General features: G+C 39.5%; 1 protein-coding gene across 1 annotated transcript in view; it reads left to right on the forward strand.

Moving 5' to 3' along the window:
* LOC100564185 (cytochrome P450 7B1) overlaps positions 1-12,194 on the forward strand; it is a 105,494-nt gene that overhangs the window by 54,879 nt on the left and 38,421 nt on the right. The gene's annotated exons all lie outside the window — the stretch shown is intronic.

The following is a 12,194-nucleotide window of genomic DNA, read 5'->3' on the forward strand; positions in this document are numbered from 1 at the left end:
TGAACAGTGAAACAGCCACCCTTCCAACCATACTTCAGTATTGATTGATAGCAATGTTTTTACACATAATATGTTCAATGGGGTGGTCTAAAGCATGTTTTTTAAAAACAAAAATGTTAACCGTATATCTTGTAGTGTTTTGAATCCAATGAGACTTTTCTGTCCAACTGTTAATGGATGTGTTTTTCAGGTACCAATTTCTATATATGGATGCAATTGGCTTTGTGCAGATGTAATGTTTCCTAATAGTCTTTTGTGATCTGGACATAGGCAGTAATCTTAGGTAAGCCAAAGCTAGTACTTGGTAGCATATGCTTTTGTTAACTAATTCTAGTTCCTTGCATCTGAGGAACTACACTTAGTTTAGGAAAGTTTATGTTACCACTTCATTCTCTCAGTCTCCAAGATGCTATAAGATCTCTTTGCATACTAATATTATGAGTAACAGGGCTAGGTCTTTGAATTGTATCCTCTTGGGAGCAAGGAGTTAGTCTTGTAACCTAAGGTCCATTCAGGTGATAGGAGCAATCCAGACAGCATGTCTAAAGAACAATTACGTGTATCAAAGTGTGGAGAAGGCTTTGTTTAGCTAAAGAAACTTTGTGCCAGACAAACCTGTAGGAAAGGCAACCCTTCAAACACTTTAGTGGTCAAAATTAGTCCAGAACTTGAAGATATTTTACCAAGAAGCTTCCATCTAAATAAGTATATGTGCACAAATCTAGCAGGTCCTGACACAATCACTGAACAGTTCAGGCTTATATGTCCCTTTTCATTTCCCTACATTCAAGCTTTTTGTCTCTTCTGCCTTATTTAAATCCTGGCCTTTAACATAAATCTACATGTTTAAGTTAGTCTTAGTGACCAAACTAAAACTAGCTTCCAATCCTCTTCATCTATGAACAAGCCACTGCCACTAGCTAAACTTTCTTGAAGAAAAGGCCAAGGAAGAGCATGGCAGGTTGCAGAAGCAAGCCAGAGAGCATGGCTATAGACAGCAAACTGCTTCAAACTCCCCTCCCAGCACCCTGGTTAGTGTCATCCCATACTTCTTATCTCACCACCTTTTTCCAGCGGGAAGGGGCATTTAATGGAATGACAGTGCCCAGAGATACCTCAAGTTCTGTCTAGCTGCTGTATGCAGCTTTCTGTGAAGGATAAAGGTCTGGTAAGAAGCAGAGAAGCATTTGTGTTGTTGAAGGCTTTCATGGCCGGAATCATAAGGTTGTTCTCTGTGTGTTCGGGCTGTATGGCCATGTTCCAGAAGTATTCTCTCCTGACGTTTTGCCCACATCTATGGCAGGCATCCTCAGAGGTTGTGAGGTATAGCATTTGTTTAACCATTTGGCATGTTTGCTAAAGGACAATGCCATACTATCCATGGCGACTAGATTTGTTGAAGCCTGTCCTTTCTGGTCAGCACTGTGTGCATAAAGCTAAATACTACCCATAGTGATCCTATAATCCAAAATTTGAAACCATAGCAAGAAGCAGATATCAAACTGTGGTGAGCACCTGAATTTGAAACATATTTCATTAATCAAATGTAGTTATTAGCTAGCATGCAGGTCAGAGCCCACATTGCAATAGGACAGTAAAAAGGAGGAGAAAATAACACAAAAGATTGATGATTAAGAGAGAGAGAGAGAAATGTAATCCATTTTGAATCCTATCTGCAATAATTCCCATGCTTCCATATTTTAATTTCTGTGTTAAATTGTTTTTACTCATGAATTATTCCACATTTATTCTTATTTAAAGTAGATCAAATGAAAAAAGATACATTTATTGTTTTTAAACAATGGTGAACCTGGAAAGGGGCCAAGAGTGGGGAGCAATTTAGTGCAGAATCAGCTGAGACAGATGTTATCCTTATCATCCTATTCAGTCTTTCCTAAGTACCCAAGCCCTGAGAGCAACCCAATAACAGGGTTGCTCCTCATTTGGGTATCTATCTGAAGGTGGACCTAAGGAACTATATCCACACATCATAGGACTTAAGGGAAGTCAAAGCCCCCAGTCCAGACCAAAGATAGTCTTCCACATCCCTTGGGTCCCAAAACCTAAAGATGTAGCTCTAGACCCCTTCCTTTCATCAAGAGTGCCAAGGTATTTACCAAAACTCTTATCCCTTCTCACACACTACCTGCCAAGTGACATAATTAAAGGGATCACTGAAAGATAGTGATGATCACATTTGTGGTAATTGCCAGAAAATTCTGGTCTTCCTGTAAATGTTGCAGAATTTGAAGAAGAAATGACCTTGCATTCCCTGTTCAGCCCTGCAGCATTTGAGTCAATGGACTTGTCCATTTACAGTTGTGGGGAGTATGTGTGGGCAGTAGTTCCTGGCATGTCTCAGCATTGGCTAAAGTGTCTAAGCCAGGCACGGGCAAACTTGGGTTCTTTGGGTGCTTCAACTTCTACAACAGCCGGTAGGCTGTCAGGAATTGTGGGAGATGAAGTCCAAAACACCCGAAGAGCCAAAGTTTGCCCATGGCTGATCTAAGCTGATGAGATCTGCTGCCTAATATTATCAGGACAGCCACACATTTCTCCCATTTGACCAACAATTAAGTGGATTCTGACAGAAAATGGAGAGAACACGGTTCTCTCCCTTCATAGGCTTTGTAGGACTTTTTGGTGGTATCATCTACCTTTGGAAACTTCTAGTACAAAGTATCATTTTCATTCATCATGAGGCTGACTCCTTTGTTCTCAATTAGGCTGGCATTCTGCTTGGAACTTGAGTAGTTTTGCAGTTACCATGCAATGTATGGGCACTGCAGAATGGTGGAGTGGCTGGTGTACCATGACCATTGATGTGTATTGGGACACATCCCAGTGTGTATCAAGACACCAGCTAGAAAGTAGTATCTAGATGGGAGGTTTCCAGGAAACTTAGTAAAAAATAACAGTAAAATTAAAAAAAAACAGGAAAGCTACAATTTTAATAAAAACTGATTGTAATGGTTCTTGTTTACATTAAAAGATTGCTCACTTGGTTTCCTTAAATAGAGCATTCTGTTAATATTGAGAATCTTTTTCACTGGAGTAAACTAGTAGAAGGGATTCTGGGACTCTAGCAAACATGGCAGTCAAGAATATTTCAATTTCTTTATAGCCAGATGGTTTGTCCTATTTTAATCTGATAGATATCGCATACATTTCCTTGGGATGTCACTGATTTTAATTGCCAGACAGTATATACGTGTATAACTTTATTATTTCTAGACTATTTTTCAAAAGTAATTTTGGCACATATGGGATATCATGCTGTATGTGAAGTTAATTTTTCCTTACACTTAGCTCATACTCGAAAAAGTGTTTTCAATAATATTTTTTAAAACTGTCTGAAATGAACAGTTCATTTTTCCCCCCTTCTTCCTTTGACATGATGTTGACAGAAGTCGCTTTGATGTAGTTTAGAGTCATGAATTTTCTATCTGTTCCGTTTTTCCTGGGGCTTCATCTATTCAGACATCCTGATCTGTCATTTTGCAACACTTTGTGAAATGCTTGACAGAGAGTGGTTTTGACAAGTGCTGGACATCAGCAGCAATTCAGAATAAGCAGTGTATATTTCTCCAGGTAAAGTGACAAAACGTCCAAAAGCGTAAGAAGAACTGTACAGTCTTCAATCACATTTAATGTTATAAAGCAAAACCCTTTTTTCTGTTCTGTATTTGTTCTCAGAATTCATAGTCATTTGTTCTGGAGAGGATGTTGGAATTTGGGATTAGAAACATCCATCTTTCTGTATTCTATTAATAGAAAACTTAATTTTTTCATGCAGCGGACATTAAAAAGCTTTTTGAAATAATATAATGGCTGAATACATAGGTGAAAACAATCAATGAGTTTACTGACAGTCATAATTTGTGTTATTTTTCTAGACTTCATCAATACTTGCTCAAAGTTCTGCTTCACTTTTGCATAAAATTCAGTGCATCCAAATTATTATAGAAGGAAAGAATGATATTTAGAAACTCATCCAGTAACCCCTCTTTTGATTAATTGTTGTATTTGGTCTTTAGATTGTGGTCATTGCTGTACATGCATGTTCAATACTGAAAATGTAAAACATTTTGTATAATTAATTTGCATCTGTATTCACTCAAGAAACAGCTGTTGAAAGTTGAGGGGGGATGTAAAATGGCAGAGCCTCGAGATGTTCGTGTTCATTCGGCTAACTCCTTTTGATGTGATACCTACTGGCAGAGTAGTGTGGTGAATTCAACTTCTTTGACAGCCATCAGCCTTGCTGACCAGTAGTTTCAGGTTTTATAGTTAGGGGAGAAAAGAAGGGGAAAATTTCCATAATTTAGATTTTTTTTTTTACCAGCTGAATCGAAAGGCCCTGCCAACAGTTATCTAAATCAACACCATGCCAACATGTTCTGTAGTCCGAAGGTCACTCAAACATCTGGCCCTGCAATCTTGTTCTTTAAGGTTTGTCACTGGGCAGCATCTGTTTATGGATCCCTTCTCAATGTCTCTTTGATCACTTTGACAGCAAAAAGAAGCTTCTATCACCCTTGAAGTGCTAAGAAAAAATATTGGGCACATCGACCATTTTAAAAACAGCCACGATTTCTGATAGCCGTATATCTAAATATTACAGTGGCATCTCCCACCACAGTCTAGTGCTGCAAATTATTTTAACTATTGTCAATATTGTAATGTTAATGTATCTGGAAGGGAATTTTATTTTAACCAAGAACATGGATGGGCTTTTTGCCAAGACATTCTGATGCATTGTTTTGAACCATCCGAATGCAAATTTTATCTAACTGAAGAAGGGTTTCCCCTGTTCCCTTGTGACTCCAAGTTAAAAATGTGAGGAGCAAAAGCCAAACAATACATTACAGACTAACCTTTGTAAAATATTTAAAGCTCTTTTCAGGAGGAGGTCAATTAGATTTGAAATATGTTATGGGGTGCTTGACACTTTGATTCCTTCCTTTTCTGCCCTCTTAAAAACTTAAGATTTCAAGTTCATATTTATCCTTCCAAAAATTACATGTAGTGCTTAATTCGTGGTTAAGAATATTGTATCATCTGTGGTATACCTGCTTCCTTTGAACAAATCAGCATTCAGAAATACTTCCATATTTTCACTCATCGGAGCAAAAGGTATCAGTGTCATTAGGGGAACAAGCTGAGTCCAGCATCCTAACAGCTTAGTTGTTGTGATCAGTCTAGTGATATACTAGGCATTACAGTGCAGTATTTATACTCCTCCGATTCCAAGGTTGAGAGAGAATTTGGGCAGCATGTTGACCATGATATGACACATTACTAAATTCTACCCACATTTCCTACTCCAGCATAGGGAAGGCTGTCAGGGGGTCAAGATGTTACTTGGCCATGATTCTTGGAGCCCTCTTTGTTGTGAGAAAGGATATGAGGGATTTACCTTCCCTAAAGTACCAGGGGCCAGCTTGTTTGACTATCTACCAAACATCATGGCTAGGAAGCATCAAACGAATGTTTGGGTCTGAAAATTAGCCAGTCTCGTCCTTGGGCAACTGTTCCAACTATAACCTAATTCTCTGTCTAAATTAGGAGGAGGAAGGTGAGAAAATGTAGTAATCCAGGAATAACTAGAAAAATGGGTCAAACATATTGTTGAGCTGTTTCATAAAGTGGTAAGTCAGTATGATGAAGTAATCTTAGAATGGATCTTGATTATGTGGAATTTTAAAATCAGAATTCAAATGTGTTGACTGAAGAATTTGTTCTTTGCCACCTGCATAGTGATTGTGTTGACTGCATAACTTCACTTGGCAAACTGAATAGCACAATCAGCACAGACCCAGTCCACACACAGTATTTCTCAGAGTTTTGTAGAACCCATTTCAACAACTTGTGGCTTTGCATGGTACAACATGTAGGTTCATGAGACTCCCAGATCTCTTTTTATCCTTGTATGCTATCCTTTAAAAAATGAAAGCTAGATAACTTGGTTCTGACATGCAGCTGCAGTCCTCTCCTCTCTCCCTCTGGGGAATTTACCAGAAGTGGGAGCGAGTTTTTTTTTTTCCGTGTCAGCAACCTGAGTTGCTTCTGGTGTGAGAGTATTGGCCGTCTGCAAGGACGTTGCCCAGGGGACGCCCAGATGTTTTGATATTTTACCATCCTTGTGGGAGGCTTCTCTCATGTCCCTGCATGGAGCTGGAGCTGATAGAGGAAGCTCATCTGCACTCTCCCCGGGTGGGATTCGAACCTGGCAGCCTTCAGGTCAGCAACCCAACCTTCAGGTTACAAGGCTTTACCCCATTATGCCACCGAAAAAACCCAGAAGTGGGAGCGAGTAGAATATGCTAGTATGGGGCACATAATACATCTGCTACTATAGAGGTAGGGAAGAGTATTGTTGCCCATTACTAGTATTATCACACAGCCTGTTGTCTCATGACAATCACATCATTTAAGCAAACAGAAACATATAATTACTAGAACAATCACTTTCTCACCTCCCTACAGTTGCATTATCCTGGTGCTTTGGTTATGCAAATTCCCACAATCACTCTTCCACACAGCCTCACTTCCCACCCCATGTTCACCCTACCCAGTGCATGCACATTGTTCTTGTTTTTATTTTTCTGCAACTATGCAGTTGTGTAGTTTCAACATTGTGGTGAGACCATCCTTCTCTTCACAATATCAGATCTACAGCAGAAGCAAACTATTAACACGAAAATAGTGTCAGAACAATATCAGGTTCATTGACAGTTCCCCCCTCCCCCCTGTCAATTAAAAGAGACAATCCATTCCTGATTCAAACACAATGCAGCTACAAGACAGGCATCATGTCATGTGATAAGCCCCACCAAAGGGGCTTTTATCCTGTTGTAATTGCACTTTATCGACTTTGTATGATAAAGGTCTTAATTCCATTTGCCTACTGACAATTGTACACTATTCAAGCAAATCAGACCTCCTGGTATCTTTTGGGGAATCTTTTTTTCCGCCATTGTTTGGTATTAGAATTTGGGAAAATATAAAGTATTCTTATAGAGTCAAACCATTGGTCCATCTTGCCCAGTTTTGTCAGCTCTGATGGCAGTGGCTCTCTGGGATTTTAGGCTTTTCTAGAGATTCTAGGAGTTGGACCTGAAATAGTCTGCCTACAAAGCAGGTGCTTTGCTAATGAGGTACAGACCCCACCAGCAGCTCAGGAAAGAACTTGATGGAATATGCTTGATATTTCTCCTGTTTAATATACTGTGCAAAACTGCAGCCTCACTCATTTCCTTATCCTGATGCAAGTTGGGCAGCTCGATTAAACTCTGTTCTATAGTTCATAAAACTCAATGTAGTGTGTATTAACAAACAAGTGTGCAATTGAGTAGGCGCTAGAACAACCAGGCCACCTGTTTTCAAATTTAGTTTCATCCAGGCACAAACATTTTTAAATTTCATACTGAAACTCTGGCTGCACATCATTAGTATTTCAACATTCCCTGGTGACCATGCTAAACTAAAAACTTCAGCTACTTCTCTGGAGCCGTATTACCATTGACCAGTTTGATGGTGAATGGAGACAGATCTAACATTTGTGTATATCAAGAACATGATTGGATTGCATCAGTTGGGGCAAACCCTATGCATTTATCCATACAATAGTCACACACATTGTGGCTATTGCATGATCTACATGCTTTTTATCAGAAAAAAATGAGATGATTCTATCACCTGCCTCAAGTTCAAGATTAACCTTGCATGCTACAATATACTATGGAACAATTAAATAAAACCATATTATGTGTGTTCTAAATGCTTGCATATTTAGTTCTTAGTGATAAATAGCATAGATTCATTTTTCATGTGTTCTCTCCTAGTTTTGTACAGTTATTTAGTAGGGTACTACCATGAGCAGTAGGTAATTATGGAGGTCATGGCATATCTTCATTTTATAATTTGCCAGTTATGTTTCCATTCTATGGTAGGTTCATGGAATGGGAACAGAGGTCCCATCTCTTCCTCCGACAGCACATATGCTTAACCAGTGATGTTGGGAAACCCTTCTGAAAATTGTGGGAAGTAGTGCAGTGTCTATTGAGTAAAGGTGGAATTCTACAAAATCAGTTTGGGGTCATAAGGACGTTCACAAAAGTTGCCCATGTCCTTGCCAGTAGTCCTTTTACCCCATTGCTAGGAGTGAGGTCAGAAAGGTTGTAGGCAGTTGAGTGAAACAATTTGGACATAAGGGATTTCCCCAAATTATCTATGTTAGGATCTAAACTGTTTTCTCCATATATTTATTTACATAAATATTTCTTCTGAAGAATTCTTGCTTCTGATGCTGAACTTTCTGTGACAACTATGAACTCAGGACAAATTTCAGATTCAAGTTTGCTTCCCAGTGATTTAATGCTTAATGACTTTGAGTACTGGCCCAAGAGATTTTGCTGCTGGAGACAAAGGGCAGCAGGTCACCCCTTCCATTCTGTGTGCAAAAGCTGGAAGCTGAATCTTCCTGGAATACCTGGAAGTTGATAGTGTTCTCTAGAGCAGGGCTTTAAAAACTTTTTCCAATTGTGATCCCTTTCATCCCAAGAAATCTTGATATGACCCCGGGTATGTAAGTATACAATCCAACATTTGCTGATAAAAATCAGCATTTGCAAAACTTGCGAACAGACTGATTTTCCTTTTTATGAAATAGCTGAAGCATTTTCTGCCAAGTCTATTGTAAACACTGCATGTTCTTATTGACAGATTTATGTGTATGGGTGGTGTTCAGAAACCTTTTACTGATGCCAATTTTTTCATGACCACAACATTGAGCTAAGAGGATCCCATTTGGGGTTAGGACCACAGTTTCAGAAGCAGTGCTCTAGGGCAGTGGTTCTCAACCTGTGGGTCCTCAGGTGTTTTGGTCTACAACTCCCAGAAATCCCAGCCAGTTTACCAGCTGTTAGGATTTCTGGGAGTGAAGGCCAAAACATCTGGGGGCCCACAGGTTGAGAACCACTGCTCTAGGGCATGTGAGAGCTGACAGTTAGTTTATGGGATATGGGATGGACAATATTCTATGCTGCCCTGTCCTTCAAGAGAGATTCAAGGCCTCAGGAGAAACTTGGCACATTAAAGCTACCATTGTTGACCCCAAACAGCTTCTTCCTGTAGTAGCTGCTGCATTCTGCATAATCAGAGATTTACTCGTGGTGCAAATGTCTAAAATAAAACTGGCTTCATTTTCTGATAATGATAGACACGGACTAATTTTTTATTACACAGCTTTCATACTCCTTTGAAAATAACAACAAGGAAGATCCCTGCATTGCATTTCTGCAGAGTACTTTCTGGGTCGCAAAGCCTCTGGGTTCATTGTACATATTACAGTCCAAGTTTCAATAATGTTAGAAGCCTCCAGGAACCTATTTCATGTCAAGTTAAAGCTGCTTAAATTTTTTGATAGAGTGAGTCAATGTATGGAAACTGTTCTGACACATTCACATTAGCTTTTGCTGTGTGTCTACATGCCAGAACATCCATCCCACTCTAACCAGTTTTAAGAGAGAGGAAATGATTTTTTGTTGCTGGATTGTAAAATATACATCCTTTGATAAGGAGAGTGAATATATTGTCTTGTTTCTAAATTCCAACTCAAATCAGAATGGTGTTTTTAGTCAGCTCCTTCTAAATGTGTATTTGCCAGTGAACCCCAGTAAAACGGGGGGAGAATATTTTCCATGGAAATGCAACATTGTTCACTCTTTTTGGGATCCTTTTGGCTTTTGTTTTTTCCCTCCTGAGAAATATTCAGTGAAACGGCTGGTTCCCTGCAGGGTGACATCTTCATGGCAGTCTTTTTCTATTATTCTTTCTCCTGCAAAAGTTATGTTAAGAGCAGATGTCAGTCATCACATGCTACCAGTGGATTTGCTAGATGTAGGACAGGAGGGTTGAGGATGAAGGTTAACAACAGGCCAGTGTACAGATTATCATAAGCAATAAACTTGTGTGGAAGTGCGCATGCATGCACATGTGTGCACGTATTGTAGACAGATCTGGATTAATGTTTATCCCAAACGAGAGATTATTATATGTCTGTTCTTAGTTGTAAACAGACATTATTAGACAGAAGGTTTATGTTCATGAAAGCAACTACAGGTGTTACACATTTATGATCTATTATATTATATTGGAAGAATTCACCTGTTCACATCCTGCACTAAGAACTACTTTGTAGTTGAATTGAAAATAATACGGCTGTTGCTTCATGAAACAAAAAAATCACAGCAGACCAAACTTTAATGTACATTGTTTTTGGACAGTGGTACTAGAGCAGGCATGGGCAAACTTCAGCCCTCCAGGTCTTTTGAACTTCAATTCCCAGAAATCCCAGCCAGCTTACAGTCTGTTAGGAATTGTGGGAGTTGAAGTCCAAAACACCTGCAGGACTGATATTTGCCCATGTCTGTACTAGAGAGTTGGAGTTGTGTAGCATCTCAAATATTGTTGAACTGCAATTCCAATCTCTCTTCACCATTGGCTAGGGCTGTTCAGAGTTGCAGTTTTGGAGAGTAGTGCAGTTGCATCTTTGTGTTAAGAGAATAATAAAGCCCTATTGGTAACAGTGCTGTAGCTGAACTATAGTTTAATAATCACAGCCTTTGTCATGGTGTGAATGGAAAAACAGAGAATATCCAAGGAGGCATCCACTGTAAAGGCAGCAAGAACTGGGAAAAAAATTGATAGCTCTTCACTAATCATGATTAGAATTGTGTCCTTTTTCAAATAATTTTTAACACAGTTATTCCATACACTGCATTTTCTGAAGAAAATAGAGGTAGTAGTTGCCTTTTCGTCCAGACATGCCTACACTAGGAAACTGAATCTAAGAACTTTGATTTTAAATATTCAGTGGCTAGAATAACACTACATACTTGTAGTTCTAAAGAGTAACTTTTCCACTCTAGGTTGTGCAGCCATCTGGTTGAGGTGCCTTCCAGACAGGCCCAAAAGTGCAGGGCCTGTTGTACTCTTACCAGAGGTGTCCAAACAATGCCTCTGGTAAAAGCAAATTAATTCAGAATAACCACAGTTATTCTAAATTAATTAAATATCCCATTAGACCAGGATCTTCCTGAAAGGTCCGGGTCTAATGGGGTATTGTGCCTGTGGGGACTGACTACCTCATAGTCCTGGGACTACCTAAGGGTCAGTCCTCATAGCCATTTCACACTTTTTGGGCTCCTGCAGCCCAAAGGTATGAGATGACACCCACCCCCTCCCTCCAAGCCCCTCAAAATGAGCCTTAAAATAAAAAACGCTTACCAGGCCGCCATTAGACTGCTCCGTGATTCCTTCTGGGATGTAGAAATGATGCACCAGGAGATCGAGGGGAGCAACCCCCCCCCCCCCCGGTCTCCTGGTGAGTTATTTCTACACACTAGAAGGACTCATATAGCAGCTTAATGGTGGCCTGGTAAGCGTTTTTATTTTAAAGCTTGTTTTGGGATTTTGGGGTGGCTGGGTGCCATCCTGGTAGTCACCAGGATAGCATCTAGACACACACACCCCAGGAAAACCTGGGTTTTTTGGAGGGGGGGATGTACTCAGATTTGGGTGCTGTCTGGAAGCACCCTGAGACTCATCGAGGCTTTTGAACACAAAGAACCAAACCACAGGATCTTACTTTACATTTAACTTAAGTGTGTTATCTGAAAGTTGTTTAATTTCAGCAAATTTTTATCCATCTTCCCCTAAAAATAGTATTTTGATGGTACAGATTTTGGTGTATGTATTGAAAACTAGTATTTTGAAATTTGTATTGAAATAATTTGTATATATTGCTCTATTCAGATATTTGAAATGTTTTGTCTATTAGATGTCATGTAGCTCTGATACACAGCAAGATCAGTCCTCAATTTTACAAAATAATATGCATGTAAACTTGAATTTAATTTGAAAATAATGTTGAATGATGCTGTTTTAACAGCTTTTTGGGTACACCTGTACAACTAAGTAAATTGAGTAATGTTTATAGGCAGCTTGGGTAAAACTGTTTCCTCGCACCAGCTTGGACACTGAGCAGTTTGTGTAACGTGATCATACATCAAAACAGTGTGAGATCCTAGCAGTGGTGGCTGGTGCCCAGCAGGAGTAGTAGGCTGGCATTTCCAATATGAATGTGGAGTTACCAGTAGGTAGAGCAAGCTAATACTGTTTCCTTCTTC

The sequence above is a fragment of the Anolis carolinensis genome, chromosome 4 (assembly GCF_035594765.1).
Source record: "Anolis carolinensis isolate JA03-04 chromosome 4, rAnoCar3.1.pri, whole genome shotgun sequence".
NCBI classification, from domain to species: domain Eukaryota; kingdom Metazoa; phylum Chordata; class Lepidosauria; order Squamata; family Dactyloidae; genus Anolis; species Anolis carolinensis.